The following is a 24,296-nucleotide window of genomic DNA, read 5'->3' as shown; positions in this document are numbered from 1 at the left end:
CTTGTAAATACGGTACATGTTCTTGTAATTATCCTGAGGAGAATATGACAGGATATTGGTCTTTATATATGGCTGACTGAGTGTCACAGTATTAGGTTTAATTTACTTATAAATTGATGCAGAATGTAATCAACTCAACAAACAAAGAGAACATCACACAAAGTACAACTGCAAGATGAGAATGGCCTTAAAACACAAAAACACTATCTTAAATACTCATCTCCAAACGAAGATTTAAGCTGAACTAGGATGACCTTTGACCCAGAGATATAACATCAAACGAATATTAACAGAAGCAATACTAGGATGACCTTTGACCCAGAGACATATAACATCATATGAAAATTAACAGAAGCTGAACTAGGATGACCTTTGACCCAGAGACATAACATCATATAAAGATTAACAGAAGCTGAACTAGGATGACCTTTGACCCAGAGACATATCATATGAAGATTAACAGAAGATGATGACGTATGATGACCTTTGACACAGAGAAACAATTTAACATCAAATTAATGTTAACAGAAGCTGAACAAAGATGACCTTTGACCCAGAGATACAACATCATATGAAGATTAACAGAAGCTGAACTAGGATGACCTTTGAACCATAGACACAACATCATATGTACCAGACACATCAAAGGAAATGGCAAAGAGCTAAAAAAAAATTCAACTTTGATCCTAAGACTCAAAGTGGCAAAAGGTTAAGATAGGTTTACCTTTTACCAGTAAACACAAGGAGCAAGAGGCTGTACTGAGCTGCATTTAAGACTTATGAACTTTGACCATGAACTCTTGTATGAAGTACAACTATTACGTTTAACCTTTAGACTCCAATCTTTAAGTATAAAACAGATCAACCACCTTTGACTAACTTGACCTACTAATGCATCTAGTTGACCTTTGACCCATGCATACATCTCACAATTACTGTGCACAAGAAACATTAAGGTAAGTTTCTTGTAGACCTTCAAAGATGTAAAAACACAATCCCTTTAGAAAACCTTAGGATGGCATCAAGCTATAGACTTCAGAATATTTGACTTTTATCCAAATTCAAATCAACTAGGTTTTACTTAATTCTATAGAATCTTATTTCTTTCATTTCATTTTTTAATACGAAACAAATTTACAAATACTGGCATCAAACCTCTGGGGAAATCTGTTATTTTCAGCAAAATAGAATTGCTTCCATTCAAGAGCCATAAAGCCTAAATTCTGTTTGATGTACAGCTAAAATGTAATTTGTACTGTCTAGCTCATTCAATGGAGACTTGGTAAGCTCTCTATGTAGATGTTAAGGAACATAAAAGATCCATGTAACAATTACATTTGACTAATAATCATTGATTTGAATACAAATTCCACAAATACCCAATATATAAAACAGATCTGATGAAATAAATATGCTCTCTTTAAATAAGAAATTACCCAAAAATTCTTCAATAGAAGAATTTGTCTATACAGGTTTACAGATTATACAGGGTCTTGTTTATAAAGCTTTAAGGGTTATACAGGGCATGGTTTACACAAGTTTAAATTCTATGCAGAGTAATTAATGCTTTATACAGGTTTAAAGATTATACAGGGTGTGGTATATACAAGTTTGCAGATTATACAGGGTCTTGTTTATACAGGTTTACAAATCATACAATATCTGGTTAATACAGGTTTACAGAATATACAGGGTCAGCATGGTTAACAAGAAAGCTGGGTATTAATATTGCTAAAGCAATACATGTTACAATACCTGCTAAATACAAGTGACCTTGACCGAAAAACCCAGAAACTTGATTTTGATCTGTAGCTGCTCATATTGAAGTTTCATACAAACTCTCACCCACAATTTTAACCTTGAAGCATGGCCGATAAAGTGCATAAAACTGAGTAGACGGACACAGACAGACAAAAGGGTAGGAAACCTGTAGTCCTTTAAAGGGCCTGGTTTGTAGGTCTACGTTACTAGACAGAAGGGTAGGAAACCTGTAGTCCTTTAAAGGGCCTGGTTTGTAGGTCTACGTTACTAGACAGAAGGGTAGGAAACCTGTAGTCCTTTAAAGGGCCTGGTTTGTAGGTCTACGTTACTAGACAGAAGGGTAGGAAACCTGTAGTCCTTTAAAGGGCCTGGTTTGTAGGTCTACGTAGGGCCAAGTTACAAAATGACTCTGATCTTATAAATGTTCCTTTTTTTAAGGATTATTTTTCTTTAATTTCTGGATTAAAAAAAACATCTTAGTCAAGAAAGTTTCCTTCAGTCAAATAATGTTTTTATATGGAAATCAAGTGTCAAAGAATGTTGATGAGACTGGGGCCTGGAATATACTGTTTATTTAGCTAAACATCAATAAATATCAACAGTATGTTTTCCAGGTTTCTAAATGATTCAACTCCCAGTGTAGAAAGAATTATTATACCGTAATTTCTCCTATGATATCTAAATCAAAGTATCTTTAAACACAAGATATTTATAATGCATAAAACGTCTGATCTAATAATTACCAAAATCACAATGTGACATAGTAAATCCCTTATCAATTTGCAGCATGGACTGCAATGCAGCATATGCTGCAATCATGCTGCTTTTATGCTGGCATCATGCTGCTAGTTTCACAGCATGATTGCAGCATGTGCTGCATAGCAGCATGGTACCATGCTTCTGTACAGCATGTACTGCAACCATGCTTTAAAAATTGAGGTAATTGAATATCTGAACTCTATCATGCTGCAACCATGCTGCAATAACTTTGTCATTTTAGACAGGATATGTACCATGCTGCAACCATGCTGCAATAACTTTGCCAGTTTGGATATCGAATTATATCATGCTGCAATCATGCTGTGTGGACTTAGTAAATTTATCATATGAAATGCATCATGCTGCAACCATGCTGCAATAACTTTGGCATTTTAGATAGGATCTGTACCATGCTGCAACCATGCTGTATTAACTTTGCCATTTTAGATACAAACTGTACCATGCTGCAATTATGCTGTATTAACTTAGTTAATTTAATGAACTGCACCATTCTTTCATGTATTAACATGACTGTTGAAGTTGAAATGTGTATATGCTTGGCCATTCTGTATTAGCTTAAAAGGGCATTCCTTTGTTCGGACATCACAAAATTTCTGTGGGTGAAATGTAGGTCCAAGCGAGGATCCAAAATCTAGGACCAAATTTCCCAGGTACCAAGATTAACCTAAACAATTATTAATTAATAAAATAAGATACAGAAAATTAACAAAAGTTGGTATTAGATATTTTAGTATCTTTTTTTTTAATTTTAGATAAAATATAGAAAATTTCCAGGTATCAATGGTGATAACAAAATAATTTTTAAAAACATGTTTGTGTTGCAGAATTTCCTTTTTATACTTGATCAGTACCACACATATTTATTTAAAATTCAATAACAATTATTTTAATTAAATATTTCGTTTATAAGTATGTTCTTTGTTAGTATAACGGTTCACAGCTTTTAAATGTGATATTTTGTCAGCTTTCACTTGTAGTTCTATCTCAGAAGGAATTAACTTAAACATTGATGAATGTTGCAAGTTAGTACATTCGTGTGACGACTTAAAACTCATCCCTATAAAAATTTCATTCAAATTTTCAGAGTTTAGATCGTTTTTTGAAGAACCAGTATATTGACTTTTGCTTCGATTATACACTTTTTATCGGAGATAGAATCAGTCACTTTATCCAAACACTGACATAAACCAAGACGTTGGCATTTACCATGCACCAGCTTACTACCAGGTAGCCATACATGTAACATGTTCGCCAAAACAAAATCGGTGTCACTCTACCAACAGTTACACATGTGCTTGGAATATCGCTTTTAATTCAATCAAATAAGATTAGAATCACCTGCTCTTTGTCTTTGTATCGCATACTTTCTGGATATATGCGGTGTTAAGATTACATCTGATAATAGCATACGAAATCACCTCGTGTTTGACACAACATTCATCGCTATAAACTCCAATAAACATGTGTCGAACTTATGTTGTCACTCGGACGCTTCCTTGTAAAACGTATATTGAAGTTAAGCGCTGTGATGATCTCGACCTCGACATGAGTTTACTAACAACAGACGATATATTCCCATACTTTAATCTGAATTATTTGAAATCGTGAACATAAAAAGAAAACGTGCATTGGTCGGTTCCTCGTCTGAAAATACATCCATATTAAACAATAGGCGTATGACAGACGAGGCCAAAACCTCTGGTCAGATTACATGTTTATCGTTCGGTTCACCTATGACCTCGTTTGTTTACCTTGCTCCCGAGATGTGACGAGAGTGCTCCTCGAGCTCGTGCGATCTAAATGTGCACGATGCAAGTATTAAATACTGTAATATTTATCTTAAAAGTATGACACAATAGAAGTTTATGATTTAGAATAAAAAACACGCACAAGTAAAAATGAATCGTGTTAATCTCTGGCAGTAAAATATTTATCCCATGATGCAACACACACGAGTTTAGCGGGAAGTCTGATAGCCATGTTTGAATTCACCGGATGTTTATTTCCAGAAGAAAAGTATAAACAAACACGACGATAGCCTAAAAACGAAGTTTGTTTCCGTCTTACTGAAGAAGATCGACTTACTTCAAGTTACCGACGAATGAATATCAGCTTTCTCGTTGTTTTTGACGACCGATGCATATTTTTACCGACAAACATCGTTACGAGACAGGGTAAGTTTTAATTATATAATCTTCTTCACGTTCTGACATCTGATATACAAGTCTCTGTTTCACATTATACGACGATGAATTTGATATAGATCTATTCATATCAATAATACCTAATTATTTATTTTTCAGGGTTTTGATGATTAATTTATCACAGATTACACGGCCGAAGGAAACGCAGTACCGATCCATGTGTTACAATCGTAAGTTTTCAATTTCATTTATTTATTATTAACGATCTTCGGCCCGACTTAAATTGCATTTTTTCCCCACTCACACAACCCTTGTTATGATTATGACGTACATACGTATTCACAAACAATGGTGAGGAAAATTTGTGTTTTGGATAATGAAACGTTTCGTGAAAGATCTTTACCTCCACATTCTTTTGAGGATCGATGTTTGCAGATTATTGCATCAAATTGAAACGATTAAATGAAATAGGTGAATTAAGATGAATTATAAGTAAGTAACATTGTTTTATGTATAGTATATTGCAGTTTCACATTGATATGAACTGATGGAGAATTCGGGAGTAGCTTGATTTAATTAATAATTAAGTCATCCTGGCAAGTTTTATTTTGTAGCTTTGTGTGGCTGGCTTAAATTTTCTTGATAAAAAGGCTTCCAAAGCAAACATAATGAAAATGATAGCAAAGTGATCATGAAAAGTACATCAGTTAAATACATACATTATCTTCAAAAACTTGACAATTATTCTAATTTTGAAATAAAAGAATATTCTAAAAGTCTTTCTTTCTTCCAACAGAGACTGAGTCTTCATGCAGTACATTCTGGAATGAGGAACACCGCATGCATTGTGGTCCAAATTGATGGCATTGACTTAACACAAAGCAGAAAGGATGAAGAGAAATTAAGAAGTTTATGTTTCACATTAATTAAGATTATTCGAGATATGTTATCTGTCGAGGTATACAACATTTCCTTTCATAATAAAAGTGTAAACATTCATATATATACAAACAAAAATCATGTATATAATCTAAAAATCCTTGTTAGTTATTTGTTGTACTAGCAAAAAATATAATATAGTCGTCTCAAGCTTGGTTGTATTGAAATCCCCAGGGACAGTGACAGAGATATATCACTACAGTACGTGCTACATCAAACAACACACCATTGTTCAAATTGTCAATCAACATTTCATTTAGTCAGTATTTAGAATTGATTCCAAAATTATGATAATCTTTTCACAGTTTATTAGAAATAATGTTAAATTCGATAGAAGAAGTCTTCGACTGTTGCTTGTTTTTGTTTATTTTAAGTTCACGGACACACATGAAAACAGTTTCCAGTACATCTGGGCTACTTCGAGGAAACTACGTATACTGTCTGAAATCAGTCTTGTGCGTCGGTGACAAAATGTATACATATCCTACTATAACTCTGCTGGAAAATATTATTTTGTACTATTTTCCTACTATTTTAGAAAAAAATAACAGAATTATAAATACATACTGTAGTATGTACTGACATTGAACTTGTATATCTTGCTGACTATTTTTGTTGAAACAAACCACTTCTAGCTAGGATGAATTGATATTAGTTGTATTTGAAAATTGTACTAGAAAAAGATAGCTGTGTTGTGTATGTGATGGAAGTTTTGAGAAAAAGAATATAAGAGGCAAATAAAATAAGTACCATGGGTAAATTAGAATTAAAATTTGTTTTGTCACATTCTCATTTCATTGATAAGTTTTAAATGTTTGAACTAGAAAAAACAGCCTGTATGAAAAGTTTTATACCATGTTAATTACCAAATAAAATGTAATACAAAATTATTCTTCAAGTTTTTATTGCATGATTTTCATTGATTTTGTAAACCATGCTGCCATGAAGCATGATTGAAGCATGATCCCAGCATAATTTGCATAATTGAAACATGCTGGGATCATGCTGCAGACCATGCTGGGATCATGCTGCAGACCATGCTGGGATCATGCTGCAGACCATGCTGGCATCATGCTGCAAACCATGCTGGCATCATGCTGCAGACCATGCTGGGATCATGCTTCACAGACCATGCTGGGATCATGCTGCGGCCATGCTTCCTTAAAGCATAAATGCAGCATGATCCCAGCATAATTTGCATAATTGAAACATGCTGCAATCATGCTTTAACTAGTAAGAATATATAGTGAGGTAAATTAGGCACCATGCTGCAGTCATGCTTCATTCATGCTGCAATTCCATGCTGCATTCATACTGCATCTATGCTGTGATCATGCTGCAAATTCATAAGGGATGTCTCAAGAAAATGAGAGACATTAATTCTAAAGTTAAAGTCACATTTTTTAGTATAAAGTACTCTGAATTAGATGACAATCAGCCCGCACCCCAGCTGCCTATCAGAAGACACCAATAAATCTATTGATCTTGGGAGTCATGATGGCCGAGTCAAATGGTACTGCTTGTCCTGGCAGATTGATGACAACTAAATTAACACCAATTCCACTTCTTGGGCAACAGAGAGATGACATAACTTAAAGTTCACAATTGATGTCTTTTAAATGCATTAAAATAGGCATTTGATGATAAAATAGCCCTAACCTTGTAACCCACATTAACCCACATCAACCAAAATCAGCTCTGGATTATCAGATTGTACCCAACTCAATTTTGACTCATTAAACAGCCTCTCTAGTATTTTAAATGGTAATCAATTTATAAAAAAAATAACACATGAAGCAAATACTATGCCAGTTGATCTTCAGTAACATTAAGAAATACCAGCAACAAATGGGTATTGCTGTGATCAAATTTGAGAGAAAAATTGAAAGTCAACTACCACACATTCAAGAGAAGGTGCTTTTCTCTGAATACTCTTAACTAGGCTACCAGATTAAACATGAACAAAAAAAATAATCAAATTTCCATCCCCTACTCTTCCATTACAGATAATTTATATCCTCTACTCTTCCATCTCAGATAATTTGCATCCCCTACTTCCATTACATAATTTCCATCCCCTACTTCCATTACAGATGAATTCCATCCCCTACTTCCATCTCAGATAATGCACATCCCCTACTTCCATTACAGATAATTTCCATCCCCTTCTTCCATTACAGATAATTTCCATCCCCTACTTCCATCTCAGATAATTTCCATCCCCTACTTCCATTACAGATAATTTCCATCCCCTACTTCCATTACAGATAATTTCCATCCCCTACTTCCATTACATAATTTCCACCCCCTACTTCCATTAGATGCATTCCATCCCCTACTTCCATCTCAGATAATGCACATCCCCTACTTCCATTACAGATAATTTCCATCCCCTACTTCCATTACAGAAATTTCCATCCCCTACTTTCATTACAGATAATTTCCATCCCCTACTTCCATTACAGATAATTTCCATCCCTTTCTTCCATCTCAGATAATTTCCATCCCCTACTTCCATCTCAGATAAGGTACATCCCTTACTTCCATCTCAGATAAGTTCCATCCCCTACTTCCATTACAGATAATTTCCATCCCCTACTTTCATTACAGATAATTTCCATCCCCTACTTCCATTACAGATAATGTACATCCCCTACTTCCATTACAGATAATGTACATCCCCTACTTCCATTACAGATAAATTCCATCCCTTACTTCCATCTCAGATAATTTCCATCCCCTACTTCCATTACAGACAATTTCCATCCCCTACTTCCATTACAGATAATTTCCATCCCTTACTTCCATCTCAGATAATTTCCATCCCCTACTTCCATTACAGACAATTTCCATCCCCTACTTCCATTACAGATAATTTCCATCCCCTACTTCCATTACAGATAAGTTCCATCCCCTACTTCCATCTCAGATAATTTCCATCCCCTACTTCCATTACAGATAATTTCCATCCCCTACTTCCATTACAGACAATTTCCATCCCCTACTTCCATTACAGACAATTTCCATCCCCTACTTCCATTACAGATAATTTCCATCCCCTACTTCCATTACAGATAATTTCCATCCCCTACTTCCATTACAGATAATTTCCATCCCTACTTCCATTACAGATAATTTCAATCCCTTACTTCCATTACAGATAATTTCCATCCCCTACTTCCATTACAGATAATTTCCATCCCCTACTTCCATGTCAGATAATTTCCATCCCCTACTTCCATTACAGATAATTTCCATCCCCTACTTCCATTACAGACAATTTCCATCCCCTACTTCCATTACAGATAATTTCCATCCCCTACTTCCATTACAGATAATTTCCATCCCCTACTTCCATTACAGACAATTTCCATCCCCTACTTCCATTACAGATAATTTCCATCCCCTACTTCCATTACAGATAAGTTCCATCCCCTACTTCCATTACAGATAATTTCCATCCCCTACTTCCATTACAGAAAATTTCCATCCCCTACTTCCATTACAGATAATTTCCATCCCCTACTTCCATTACAGATAATTTCCATCCCCTACTTCCATTACAGATAATTTCCATCCCCTACTTCCATTACAGATAATTTCCATCCCTTACTTCCATTACAGATAATTTCCATCCCCTACTTCCATTACAGATAATTTCCATCCCCTACTTCCATTCCAGATAATTTCCATCCCCTACTTCCATTACAGATAATTTCCATTCCCTACTTCCATTACAGACAATTTCCATCCCCTACTTCCATTACAGATAAGTTCCATCCCCTACTTCCATTACAGATAATTTCCATCCCCTACTTCCATTAGATAATTTCCATCCCCTACTTCCATTACAGATAATTTCCATCCCCTACTTCCATTACAGATAATTTCAATCCCCTACTTCCATTTCAGATAATTTCCATCCCCTACTTCCATTACAGATAATTTCCATCCCCTACTTCCATTACAGATAATTTCCATCCCCTACTTCCATTACAGATAATTTCCATCCCCTACTTCCATTACAGATAATTTCCATCCCCTACTTCCATTACAGATAATTTCCATCCCTTACTTCCAGACAGATAATTTCCATCCCCTACTTCCATTACAGATAATTTCCATCCCCTACTTCCATCCCCTACTTCCATTACAGATAATTTCCATCCCCTACTTCCATTACAGACAATTTCCATCCCCTACTTCCATTACAGATAATTTCCATCCCCTACTTCCATTACAGATAATTTCCATCCCCTACTTCCATTACAGATAATTTCCATCCCCTACTTCCATTACAGATAATTTCAATCCCTTACTTCCATTACAGATAATTTCCATCCCCTACTTTCATTACAGATAATTTCCATCCCCTTCTTCCATTACAGATAATTTCCATCCCCTACTTCCATTACAGATAATTTCCATCCCCTACTTCCATTACAGATAATTTCCATCCCCTACTTCCATTACACAAATTTCCATCCCCTACTTCCATTACAGATAAAGTCCATCCCCTACTTCCATCTTAGATACTTTCCATCCCCTACTTCCATTAGATAATTTCCATCCCCTACTTCCATTACAGATAATTTCCATCCCCTACTTCCTTTACAGATAATTTCCATCCCCTACTTCCATTACAGATAATTTCCATCCCCTAACTCCATTACAGATAATTTCCATCCCCTACTTCCATCTCAGATAATTTCCATCCCCTACTTCCATTACAGATAATTTCCATCCCCTACTTCCATTACAGATAATTTCCATCCCCTACTTCCATTACAGATAATTTCCATCCCCTACTTCCATTACAGATAATTTCCATCCCCTACTTCCATTACAGATAAATTCAATCCCCTACTTCCATTTCAGATAATTTCCATCCCCTACTTCCATTACAGATAATTTCCATCCCCTACTTCCATTACAGATAATTTCCATCCCCTACTTCCATTACAGATAATTTCCATCCCCTACTTCCATTACAGATAATTTCCATCCCTTACTTCCATTACAGATAATTTCCATCCCCTTCCTCCATTCCAGATAATTTCCATCCCCTACTTCCATTACAGATAATTTCCATCCCCTACTTCCATTACAGACAATTTCCATCCCCTACTTCCATTACAGATAATTTCCATCCCCTACTTCCATTACAGATAATTTCCATCCCCTACTTCCATTACAGATAATTTCCATCCCCTACTTCCATTACAGATAATTTCCATCCCCTACTTCCATTACAGATAAAGTCCATCCCCTACTTCCATTACAGATAAAGTCCATCCCCTACTTCCATCTTAGATACTTTCCATCCCCTACTTCCATTAGATAATTTCCATCCCCTACTTCCTTACAGATAATTTCCATCCCCTACTTCCTTTACAGATAATTTCCATCCCCTACTTCCATTACAGATAATTTCCATCCCCTACTTCCATTACAGATAATTTCCATCCCCTACTTCCATCTCAGATAATTTCCATCCCCTACTTCCATTACAGATAATTTCAATCCCCTACTTCCATCTCAGATAATTTCCATCCCCTAATTCCATTACAGATAATTTCCATCCCCTACTTCCATTACAGATAATTTCCATCCCCTACTTCCATTACAGATAATTTCCATCCCCTACTTCCATTACAGATAATTTCCATCCCCTACTTCCATTAGATAATTTCCATCCCCTACTTCCATTAGATAATTTCCATCCCCTACTTCCATTACAGATAATTTCCATCCCCTACTTCCATTACAGAAATTTCCATCCCCTACTTTCATTACAGATAATTTCCATCCCCTACTTCCATTACAGATAATTTCCATCCCTTTCTTCCATCTCAGATAATTTCCATCCCCTACTTCCATCTCAGATAAGGTACATCCCTTACTTCCATCTCAGATAAGTTCCATCCCCTACTTCCATTACAGATAATTTCCATCCCCTACTTCCATTACAGATAATTTCCATCCCCTACTTCCATTACAGATAATGTACATCCCCTACTTCCATTACAGATAATTTCCATCCCCTACTTCCATTACAGATAATTTCCATCCCTTACTTCCATCTCAGATAATTTCCATCCCCTACTTCCATTACAGACAATTTCCATCCCCTACTTCCATTACAGATAATTTCCATCCCCTACTTCCATTACAGACTATTTCCATCCCCTACTTCCATTACAGATAATTTCCATCCCCTACTTCCATTACAGATAATTTCCATCCCCTACTTCCATCTCAGATAATTTCCATCCCCTACTTCCATTACAGATAATTTCCATCCCCTACTTCCATTACAGACAATTTCCATCCCCTACTTCCATTCCAGATAATTTCCATCCCCTACTTCCATTACAGATAATTTCCATCCCCTACTTCCATTACAGACAATTTCCATCCCCTACTTCCATTACAGATAATTTCCATCCCCTACTTCCATTACAGATAAGTTCCATCCCCTACTTCCATTACAGATAATTTCCATCCCCTACTTCCATTACAGAAAATTTCCATCCCCTACTTCCATTACAGATAATTTCCATCCCCTACTTCCATTACAGATAATTTCCATCCCCTACTTCCATTACAGATAATTTCCATCCCCTACTTCCATTACAGATAATTTCCATCCCTACTTCCATTACAGATAATTTCCATCCCCTACTTCCATTACAGATAATTTCCATCCCCTACTTCCATTCCAGATAATTTCCATCCCCTACTTCCATTACAGATAATTTCCATCCCCTACTTCCATTACAGACAATTTCCATCCCCTACTTCCATTACAGATAATTTCCATCCCCTACTTCCATTACAGATAATTTCCATCCCCTACTTCCATTACAGATAATTTCCATCCCCTACTTCCATTACTGATAATTTCAATCCCTTACTTCCATTACAGATAATTTCCATCCCCTACTTTCATTACAGATAATTTCCATCCCCTACTTCCATAACAGATACTGTACATTTTTAGTGTTAATTGTTGCAGCTTTTTTGACAACATTGAAGAACAGTTAGCAGTACACACTTCTTGCAAATAAACAATAGCACTTATAGTAAACAGAAATCCATTCATAAAAAAGTAGTTCTGCTCGGTGGTGCATTGCCATTGAATTTTCCAATCATTATCAAGTGGGCAGATCGAGCTTAATCATTTTTTTTAAAGGAGATATGAAAAAAAACTCAACCAATCAGAAAGCTGCATGCATACAAAAAATTGAAAATCAATTATTATTTCTTTAATTGCTTATGTAAACCAATGGAGTCTAGCAGGCAGGCAGCTTTATTGAAGATCCAAATATATATATGCTTTTATAAGAGCTCAAATAATTCTCTAGGTAAATTGAGGATGTGAACAATTTTTTGAACATGAACAGAAAGTTGTTTAACTAATAGAAATTATATGAGAGAAGTTATAGAACTATGATGAGGTTTGCATAGTCAGAAGGTCAAAATAACAGCAGTGTTTACATAAGTGGTCAGTTGACTTTAGAATTAGGCATCAGAGTTGTTTTATAGTCTCGCCTTTGTGTTTTGATCAATTTTACATCAGTAGTGTAATATTTTGAAAGTCCTATGGTAGCATTTACACAGGCAAAATGTCTTCATGTCAATTCAGGTCAAATTCAGGTCAATATTTTCAGGTCAAATTGACATGAATTTCACCTAATTTCATATGAAGATTTTTTCGTGTCAATTAATTTGACCTGAAATTGATCTCAAATAGACATGAAGTTTTTTCTGGTCAAATTGATATCAAATTGACCTGAATATTTCTTCATGTTAAATTAACCTCATTTTCTGGTCATTTTCAGGTCAATTTCAGGTCAATATATATTCAGGTCAAATTTACCTCAAGACGCTTACCTGTGTAGATTATCAACCTTAAGGTCATAGCTAGATGATAAAATATTGTAAACTATACTGGTTTCAGCTAGGAAGTTCCAGTTGAATCAGAATTGACAAATTATATAATCTGTCAGCACCTGTACTCAAATAAAATAATTGTAATTTCATTAAATTCGAGCAGACACCTGTAATGAGTCTGGCTTTAGATAAAAAAAAAAATAGAAAGTTTTGAGAGTTTTGTGATAAGCTGGGGTTTCTTAGTCAAGAATAATTGTGCAAGTATACATTAAGCACAAATAAGAGGCTATTTTGATTGAGAGTCAGACTGACACGTACGAGACGGAAACTGACCAAAAAGGTGCTATATTTTAGCTAAGAGAGCGAGAGGAAGGATTTGAGCCAGCTGATAAATAAAACCTTGGGACTTTTTTTCTGTGTCTTAGTTATACTTCCTTGTAAGAACCCTGTCAAGACAATAGGGAGACACTTAATACTTCTGTGACTCACCCAACACTGAACCTTATTGAATATTGTATATGGCAGTTTATATCATTTAATATCTACTTCAGCTCATTCCTCATCAACTCCCACATTCTACATGAAACTTTTATTTTATTGTGGCACCTAACAGCCAGCATCACTCTTGCCCCAGACACATGGCCGAACTTTCTACCAATTATCCAAAGTTATGTATACTCAAATATACTGTAATAATATTTCATTGAATAAAAACTATCCCATGTGTAGGGTCTAAAGTTGCAGGGTTCAGATAGGCACAGGTTGGCATTTGACTGGTAGATATTGATCGGACCTGTTGCACTAGCCAAGGTAACACTTGTATTGGTGTAAATTTCTGATAACCATGAACTGCAGTCGCCATCTTACGTAGTCTTGTGTCGACCAACTGCAATTGATGTTAGCCAAATTCTTAAGGCTTAGGTGACATAAAAGTGCAACCAAAATAACATGATTTTTATTTTCCTAACGGACTGTACAATGTTTTTGACATTCTTTATTTGGCACAATTTGATTCCCTTTTATGCATACCATATACAATAAACAACTTGTGTATGTGATGTTATAATGTCGAAAGTTCTTAAAAACACTTCTTTATTTTAATTATTACTTGGAATTTTCCACAGGATGTTGAAGTGAAGTGAGTGTCTTCATTGCTGAATTCAGGTTCCCAAATAATAACTTAGCAGCTAGTACACTGGTGCATCATTTGTGGCTAAATGATGTCTTAAAGCTTCAAAAGGATGCATTAGAACATTTTATTTTATGACATATTCTGAAACAAATGCTAATACTATACATACAGACATTATAAACTGGTAAGTTTGAATCAGGTGAAAAAATGATGTAAGATACGTCCTTCCATTGGGGCCCAAATGTGACACTCCACCATTTTTTAGTCACATGTGACAAAATCCCAAGTGACCTATTGCGATTGTCTGGTTGTCCCTAATCATGCATCTCTTGTCATCTGTCGGTAAACAATTTACATTTTCGACTTCTTTTCAACCAAAAGTCCCAGGATCATGATATAAAGTGCTACCAAGTTAGTTCAAATAAATGACCTTGGCATACTTTCAAGGTCACAGTGAGAGTTCAAATCTATAAAAATCTTTAAAACAACTTCTTCTTAATACCAAAGAGGCCCAGGGTCATGATAATGGACCAATGTCATGCTGGGATGAAGGGCTACCAATTTTGTTCTAACAAATAACCTTGACCTATTTTCAAGATCACTGGGGTCAAATGTGTTAAAATATTTCAAAGACTTCTCAATACAAAAGAGGACATTAGGTTCATGATATTGAGTCAGTAGCATATGCTACTTGGATAAAGGGCTGCAATTTTATTCAAACCATTGACCTTGACCTATTATCAAGGTCACAGGGGTCAACTGTGTTAAATGTTGGTTGAAAAGCAAAGCATTATCTATCAGTGTATATAAGTCATGGGAACTAATCAAAGACATTTGTGGAAGGATTATTTACCTGCTTCAGTAAATCTGATCACGATTAGATACGAGTCTCTGTCACAGTAGTGTGTAGTCAGTGTTAATATCATGAATGGATATTGTTTCATATTTGTAAACTTCATTGTCAGATGGAAGTGTGAGGGATCTTATTTTGAGAGTATCGGGAGAAAACCTACCTGGTCAGGCAAGTGGCTGCATATCTATATACCTTTGCAAGTCCTCTTATGGGGAATCAAATCACATGTCATGCATAATATGTATCACATGTACACAAGTCAAATATTTATGACACACAAAGACATCAGAAACTGTACAAACCAAGACCTAAACAAGGGGCCACAGTGGCCGAGAAGTTAAGGTGTCCTGACACTTTATCGCTAGCCCTCAATTTCTGGGAGGCGAGTTTGAAACCCACGTGAGGCAGGAGCTTGGTACTGACCGCAGGTTTTTCTCAGGGTACTTCGGCTTTCCTCCATCTCCAAAACCAGGCACGTCCTTAAATGACCCTGGATGTAAATAGGACTTTTAAACAATTAAAATAAACCAAACCAAAAAGACCTAATCATAAAATGACATTGCAAAAAATAGCCTCAATTAATTCTAACGCTCTGGATTTTTTACAGAGGAGTTAGATCACAGTGAACAATATTTTTCCTTCTATTCACTTCTGACAAATCAAAAATTTAAGAAATATATAGAAGACACAGGTGAAATTGTTTAGAACATATTGCTAAAAGAATCCTTCAGAATATATTTCTCAAGGAATCCCTCACTAGGTCATTCTTCACAAAGTTTTTTTTGGCCCTGCTGACGGATATGTGCCTCTAAAGCAGCGCATTTCAAAGCTGTAAGTAATTGCTCTTCACATATAGATTACGAAGACGTACTGCCTGAACGGCAAGCAGCATTTACCTAGATCCACACTGGCATTGATGTGATCTACAAGCTGACACCATGTTTAATTGACCAGGAACCTTTCGTAATCCGTGTGTTCACTTTAAATTCAAATCACGCTGGAGGTAAAGTACAATGCTTGGGGAGGAGATATACCCATCAAAGAGACGGCTAAACACCTTAGAAATGGCAATCAGCTCCTTATTACTGTCTGACTGCGATACTCCGTTACTTTTAATTGACGTGTACGGGAGTGTAGCGGCAATTAAAACACCCCGTTAAACATAGAGGTCCGCAACACTCTCCAGCAAGGAGGTGAAAAGAACACTGACAAACATTGAAAGTGTCAATCAAATACCAAATCACATACAATTTGATTTATACTTGACGCAGTTTCTTCGTTGTGGACAGTTTTCATGAAAATGCTTTAACCTCTGACCTTTTGATATTAACAATACCTGCAATGGATGTAGAAGTACTTCCTGTAAGTCTCAGACAAAATTTCGTGGTCATAATTCTTGGGTCACAACTTTCACCAAAACGTGAAGCTGTAAATATCCAGCCTTATCAGGATGGGCAGAGTTATTTCTGTGATGCGTAGGTGGATCATTAAACTCAAATTGTCACTTTTAACACACAAAGTTTATTTGTTATGAAATTCAATAACAATGCTTATAAGATAACTCCATTGTATGGCCACTAATTATGTATAAAGATATATACTGATAAAATTAATTGTCATATTGATAAACACAACTTATTGTCAAATTGATAAACAAACACAAGTGGAACCTCTGTAGACAGTAAACATGGCAATAAACTGCTGTATAGTGTATACTAAGACACAGAAAATTCAGCTTTTTTTGGTACAGAAAAGTACACCTAACTCTCCTTAATAAGAGACAACAATTTTGTTTCAACACATTCCTGACACAGTTTGAAGTTTTAAGTACACACTTTCTTGTTTTAATTTCCCTTGCACGTATGGAGATGGAATAATTAAGTAATTCAAAACAATGTTAAATGTCACAGCCTACTTACCTACAGCATCATGCAGGGATCAACCAAGTTCAAGTAGGTCTTCATCGAATCTCATTTCAAAGTATTCACCCAAGTTTTTCAGCCAATTTGACCATTTTGGTTTTGCCCATCAGCCCTTTGGGGACAGTCAGCTCAACACATGCATACCATCAAACCTTCATCCAATACTGATTATTTTTACCAAGTTCCCTATATAAACTAGAGTAAACTTTACCACTTCCAAGGGGCAAACATAAGAATTAAAAGTCATGAAATTTACAATTCTGGTAAAGCACCTTAAAACTTTTCCATCTATAAAAAGCATCTGATTCTACCTTACTTTGGGGTATTTAGGAGTAGATTTTTGAAGTTTCTGCCAGTTTGACAACTTTTTGCCTTGCCTCTCAGTCTCCATGTGGGTGGTGACTATATAAATGACACTTTTGGTTAACATTTGGACGTTGAAGGTTTCTGCAAAATTTCATTGAAATTTGTTCAGGGGTTTCTAAGAAGATGTCCAAAATGTAAAATTATTTACAGTTTCATGACGGACAACGAACGACGGACAGCAAAAACACATTTCACAATGATAAAGTGTGATAAGAATAGGTCACTTTAGCCTTCCTCTCAGCTTATCTCAAAACACTGTATCATTGTGGAGGCACAGCCACTGAGTATGTAAACACCAACAGTCAGAATGAGAAGCTAAGGACAAGAGATAAAAAAGTTACTCTGTTCCTACCAGAAAGCGGACATGAGACTCTGAAAGGAGGGGCCAATAAAGTAGCAAGTGCCCTGAGCTCATGAGCTCTCACCTTGTTCAGAACCAGAACCTGGTAATCGGAATAGAACCTGGTAATCGGAATGGTCATAAGCAAAGTGGAAATTAATGGACTTGGATGAGATATCCTGCTGAGCTTGTCTGATGTTCAAAAAAGATGAGATTTAGGCAGGATCAGTGAGAAGCAAACCGGTAGAAAAATTCTTGAACTAACGGAAGCAAGAAGGATTAGAGGACAAAGCACTCCTATGACCTGAAGACAGAAAAATAAGGCACATTGTCTTGCAGGGGGAAAAAACTTCAAAGAGGCCAATTCAAAAGGCTCATAGTGTGCCCACATTAGCAATTCAAGCACCTGTGCCAGATTCCACTATGGAGCTAGAAAAGGAAGACCTTATTGATACATAGATGTTAGCCTACACATCTCTAGAAAAGCCTGCTTGAGCCAATCTTCCTGAGATAGTGAAGGAGATTTATTCTAAGGGGGAGATCTAGATGATCTTCAACCAGAAACAACAACAGCTTTAGAAACCAAGGCTGCCTTGGCCACAAGGGTGCTATCAGAGGATAAATGCCTATGACATCTATTCCACAGAGTGCAGGAACCAACAACCATCTGCAGCAACTTGGTGAACAGCAAAGGTACAGTGGTAAGCCAAAATGGCATGGCCTGGAACTGGAAAATCTTCCTGCTGCAAGTAAAAACTCCTTATGGGGATGTGGAAGTAGGCATCTTTCAAATCTATTGAAGGGGCCCAACATTCTTTCTTCATGGAGGCAATGATGCCTTGTGAAATCTCAATCTTGAAAGTTAGGAGAACCTACATGCCTGTTGAAGGCATTCAGACCCCAAATTTCTTCCGCACTAGAAACATTCTGGAATAGAAGCTGGTGGTGCACTCCGCCAAAGGGTAGTGTACAATGGTAGCCTTGTCTTTCAGTGGTAACCTTGTTTCTCAATGGTAACCTTGTCTCTCAGTCTTAACCTTGTTTCTCAGTGTTAACCTTGTTTCTCACTCTTAACCTTGTCTCTCACTCTTCACCATGCCTCTCACTCTTAACCTTGTCTCTCATTCTTAACCTCGTCTTTCAGTCTTAACCTTGTCTCTCAGTCTTAACCTTGTTTCTCAGTGTTAACCTTGTCTCTCAATGGTAACCTTGTCTCTCAATGGTAACCTTGTCTCTCAGTCTTAACCATGCCTCTCACTCTTAACCTTGTCTCTCATTCTTAACCTCGTCTCTCAGTCTTAACCTTGTCTCTCAGTCTTAACCTTGTTTCTCAGTGTTAACCTTGTCTCTCAATGGTAACCTTGTCTCTCAGTCTTAACCTTGTCTCTCAGTCTTAACCTTGTTTCTCAGTGTTAACCTTGTCTCTCAATGGTAACCTTGTCTCTCAGTCTTACCCATGCCTCTCACTCTTAACCTTGTCTCTCATTCTTAACCTTGTTTCTCAGTGTTAACCTTGTCTCTCAATGGTAACATTGTCTCTCACTCTTAACCTTGTCTCTCAATGGTAACCTTGTCTCTCAGTCTTAACCTTGTTTCTCAATGGTAACCTTGTCTCTCAGTCTTAACCTTGTTTATCAGTGTTAACCTTGTTTCTCACTCTTAACCTTGTCTCTCACTCTTAACCTCGTCTCTCAGTCTTAACCTTGTCTCTCAGTCTTAACCTTGTTTCTCAGTCTTAACCTTGTCTCTCAATGGTAACCTTGTCTCTCAGTCTTAACCTTGTTCCTCAGCGTTAACCTTGTCTCTCAGTCTTAACCTTGTCTCTCAGTGTTAACCTTGTATCTCACTTTTAATCTTGTCTCTCAGTGTTAACCTTGTCTCTCAGCATTAACCTTGTCTCTCAGTGTTAACCTTGTCTCTCATTCTTAACCTTGTCTCTCAGTGTTAACCTTGTCTCTCACTCTTAATCTTGTCTCTCAGTCTTAACCTTGTCTCTCAGTGGTAACCTTGTTTCTCAGCGTTAACCTTGTCTCTCAGTGTTAACCGTGTCTCTCAGTCTTAACCTTGTCTCTCAGTCTTAACCTTGTTTCTCACTCTTAACCTTGTCTCTCAGTGTTAACCTTGTATCTCAGTGTTAACCTTGTCTCTCAGTGTTAACCTTGTCTCTCAGTCTTAACCTTGTCTCTCAGTGGTAACCTTGTTTCTCAGCGTTAACCTTGTCTCTCAGTGTTAACCTCGTCTCTCAGTCTTAACCTTGTCTCTCAGTCTTAACCTTGTCTCTTAGTGTTAACCTTGTCTCTCACTCTTAACCTTGTCTCTCAGTCTTAACCTTGTTTCTCACTCTTAACCTTGTCTCTCAGTGTTAACCTTGTCTCTCAGTGTTAACCTCGTCTCTCAGTCTTAACCTTGTCTCTCAGTCTTAACCTTGTCTCTCAGTGGTAACCTTGTTTCTCAGCGTTAACCTTGTCTCTCAGTCTTAACCTTGTCTCTCAGTCTTAACCTTGTCTCTCAGTCTTAACCTTGTTTCTCACTCTTAACCTTGTCTCTCAGTGTTAACCTTGTATCTCAGTGTTAACCTTGTCTCTCAGTGTTAACCTTGTATCTCAGTGTTAACCTTGTCTCTCAGTGTTAACCTTGTATCTCAGTGTTAACCTTGTCTCTCTTGTCTCTCAGTGTTAACCTTGTCTCTCAGTGTTAACCTTGTCTCTCAGTGTTAACCTTATCACTCACTCTTAACCTTGTCTCTCAGTGTTAACCTCGTCTATCACTCTTTACCTTGTCTCTCAGTGTAACCTTGTCTCTCAGTGTTAACCTTGTCTCTCAGTGTTAACCTTGTCTCTCACTCTTAACCTTATCTCTCAGTCTTAATCTTGTCTCTCAGTGTTAACCTTGTCTCTCAGTCTTAACCTTGTCTCTCAGTCTTAACCTTGTCTCTCAGTGTTAACCTTGTATCTTAGTGTTAACCTTGTCTCTCAGTGTTAAACTTGTCTCTCACTCTTAACCTTATCTCTCAGTCTTAATCTTGTCTCTCAGTGTTAACCTTGTCTCTCAGTGTTAACCTTGTTTCTCACTCTTAACCTTGTTTCTCACTCTTAACCATGCATCTCACTCTTAACCTTGTCTCTCATGCTTAACCTTATCTCTCAGTCGTAACCTTGTCTCTCAGTGTTAACCTTGTTTCTCACTCTTAACCATGCCTCTCACTCTTAACCTTGTTTCTCACTCTTAACCATGCCTCTCACTCTTAACCTTGTCTCTCAGCCTTAACCACGCCTCTGTCTCTGAACCTTGTCTCTGTCTCTTAACCTTGTCTGTCTCTTAACCTTGTCTCTCAACCTTGCTATGTAAGAGTCACATTGTCACAATAATCTACTTTTAGTATATAGCTGGATTGACCTATAATCTGCTGTAAAATGATGTAAGAAATATGCTCAGAATCAGTCACATACACTGTTTTATGCTGTTTTGCTTGATAAGCTTTATAAGCAAAACGTGTTTATGATTGGACTTTTTAACTAAATTGAATTGTTCAGAAATACGGTGCTGATGTGTCAAAATCTAGAAACATTTACTAAACAGACTAGGGGAGCTCTTAACACTTCATCCCAACTACCACTTATAGAGGTGATACAAAGTGTCCATGGTTACAGGTGGAACTCTCCAACAGGAAAACAACAAACACACAAGTGATGAATATTTTACAAGGGTACATTTACAAGTTTCTTTTGAAAAATGTAAGACCCTTTGAATCACTGCTCACAACATATACATCAAGGATATTTAGTCAGGCAATTTGAAGAAAGGGATTGCAAAAGTAGTAAGATTCAGTAAAGAAACTCACCAAACTACATATAAATATTTGATTTTCAATGTCAGTATGGGCCAACAATGGTTCTGATAACTGGTTTTATTTAAGGTGTATAAGCTTCAGGGATGTAATGAACTTGAACGTGTCTGCAAAGTTGCTCAAATAGTAACAAGTTATGTCTGAAAACAGATTCCAGTTTCCAATAAAATCAGTGCAGCGAGTGTTACTGCCTCACTGGCTATTTGATTACAACAGACCCATCAATATTTTAACACATCCCAGTATCTGAGGCAGCTCTTACGGTGTCTATCTCCCTCCATGGGGACCTCAGTCTGTTTCCAGTGATCTTGTATCAATCCCATTCTGATACAATTGCATTGGTCACTAAGACCACCAAATAAGGACCCCGATAGTCGGAGCGAATCAGAGCTGCCACCTAGTGAGAATTAACACCTGTAAGTGGTATGGCTGCGAGTCTACCGGGGCTTACCTGTATCTCTACAACAACGATAGGTTGTCATTGGCTTGAGTGGATACTCTATAATTACAGTGATTGAGAGTATGCATCAATACATTGGCCACCATTTTGCGTGAAGTGGTGGTAAGGCTATTAGCAAAAATATTTCCTGGATCACTAATAGGATTTCAAAACACATCATGCGAAAGAGACTGTTACACATTTTCCTAAAGCCCATCTAGTCTGGTGAGGATTAGAGAGTCAGGTAACAAGCACCAAGGTGTGACGTCTCTCACCGTGTCCTCAAACTGATAAATCACCCTCCATTCACCCTCACGTCGAAAACAGCCTCAGATCATCTTTATACAACAACCTTACAACATCTCTACAATGTACAGCCTCAGATCATCTTTATACAACAACCTTACAGCTCTACAATGTACAGCCTCAGATCATCTTTATACAACAATCTTACAACATCTCTACAATGTACAGCCTCAGATCATCTTTATACAACAACCTTACAGCTCTACAATGTACAGCCTCAGATCATCTTTATACAACAACCTTACAGCTCTACAATGTACAGCCTCAGATCATCTTTATACAACAACCTTACAGCATCTCTACAATGTACAGCCTCAGATCATCTTTATACAACAACCTTACAACATCTCTACAATGTACAGCCTCAGATCATCTTTATACAACAACCTTACAACATCTCTACAATGTACAGCCTCAGATCATCTTTATACAACAACCTTACAGCATCTCTACAATGTACAGCCTCAGATCATCTTTATACAACAACCTTACAACATCTCTACAATGTACAGCCTCAGATCATCTTTATACAACAACCTTACAACATCTCTACAATGTACAGCCTCAGATCATCTTTATACAACAACCTTACAACATCTCTACAATGTACAGCCTCAGATCATCTTTATACAACAACCTTACAACATCTCTACAATGTACAGCCTCAGATCATCTTTATACAACAACCTTACAACATCTCTACAATGTACAGCCTCAGATCATCTTTATACAACAACCTTACAACATCTCTACAATGTACAGCCTCAGATCATCTTTATACAACAACCTTACAACATCTCTACAATGTACAGCCTCAGATCATCTTTATACAACAACCTTACAACATCTCTACAATGTACAGCCTCAGATCATCTTTATACAACAACCTTACAACATCTCTACAATGTACAGCCTCAGATCATCTTTATACAACAATCTTACAACATATCTACAATGTTCATTAGTCATACTTATCTCACCCTCAAACCAACCACACAACACAACAATCTACCTTCAAAAACCATCACAATGCCCTCAAGTTACCCTCACCTTAATCATTCTCCATTAGTTACACTTACCTGACCCCTTTGACCTAAAGATGAATTGTGATTTTAACACAAAGATCATATTCTATATATTTCACATTAGTCCAAATGCATGCCTTTTCACAAACGTCACCCAACTCTGTTAGTTAATTATTAATTCACAAGTGAAATCACCTCCCAACAGTCTTAAATGATATTCACCAGAGTGAGCCCTTCCCCACTGTCTTAGTTAATATTGACACCAAAGAGTCCCTCCCCACTGTCTTAGTTAATATTGACACCAGAGAACCCCTCCCCACTGTCTGAGTTAATATTGACACCAGAGAACCTCTCCCCACTGTCTTAGTTAATATTGACACCAGAGAACCATTCCCCACTGTCTTAGTTAATATTGACACCAGAGAACCCCTCCCCACTGTCTGAGTTAATATTGACACCAGAGGGCACCTCCCCACTGTCTTAGTTAATATTGACACCAGAGGGCACCTCCCCACTGTCTTAGTTAATATTGACACCAGAGAACCC

General features: G+C 36.9%; 1 long non-coding RNA gene across 1 annotated transcript; it reads left to right on the top strand.

The window, feature by feature from the left end:
- Positions 1–3,860: 3,860 nt before the first annotated feature.
- On the top strand, positions 3,861–6,169 carry LOC117327732. Its single transcript, XR_004532714.1, has 3 exons — positions 3,861–4,715; positions 4,845–4,915; positions 5,482–6,169. It is a non-coding gene; the product is annotated as an uncharacterized LOC117327732 (long non-coding RNA).
- The last annotated feature ends 18,127 nt before the right edge of the window (positions 6,170–24,296 follow it).

The sequence above is a fragment of the Pecten maximus genome, chromosome 5, assembly GCF_902652985.1.
Source record: "Pecten maximus chromosome 5, xPecMax1.1, whole genome shotgun sequence".
NCBI lineage: Eukaryota > Metazoa > Mollusca > Bivalvia > Pectinida > Pectinidae > Pecten > Pecten maximus.
Note: the sequence above shows the minus strand (reverse complement) of the source record. Positions and strands in the feature narration are given on the sequence as shown.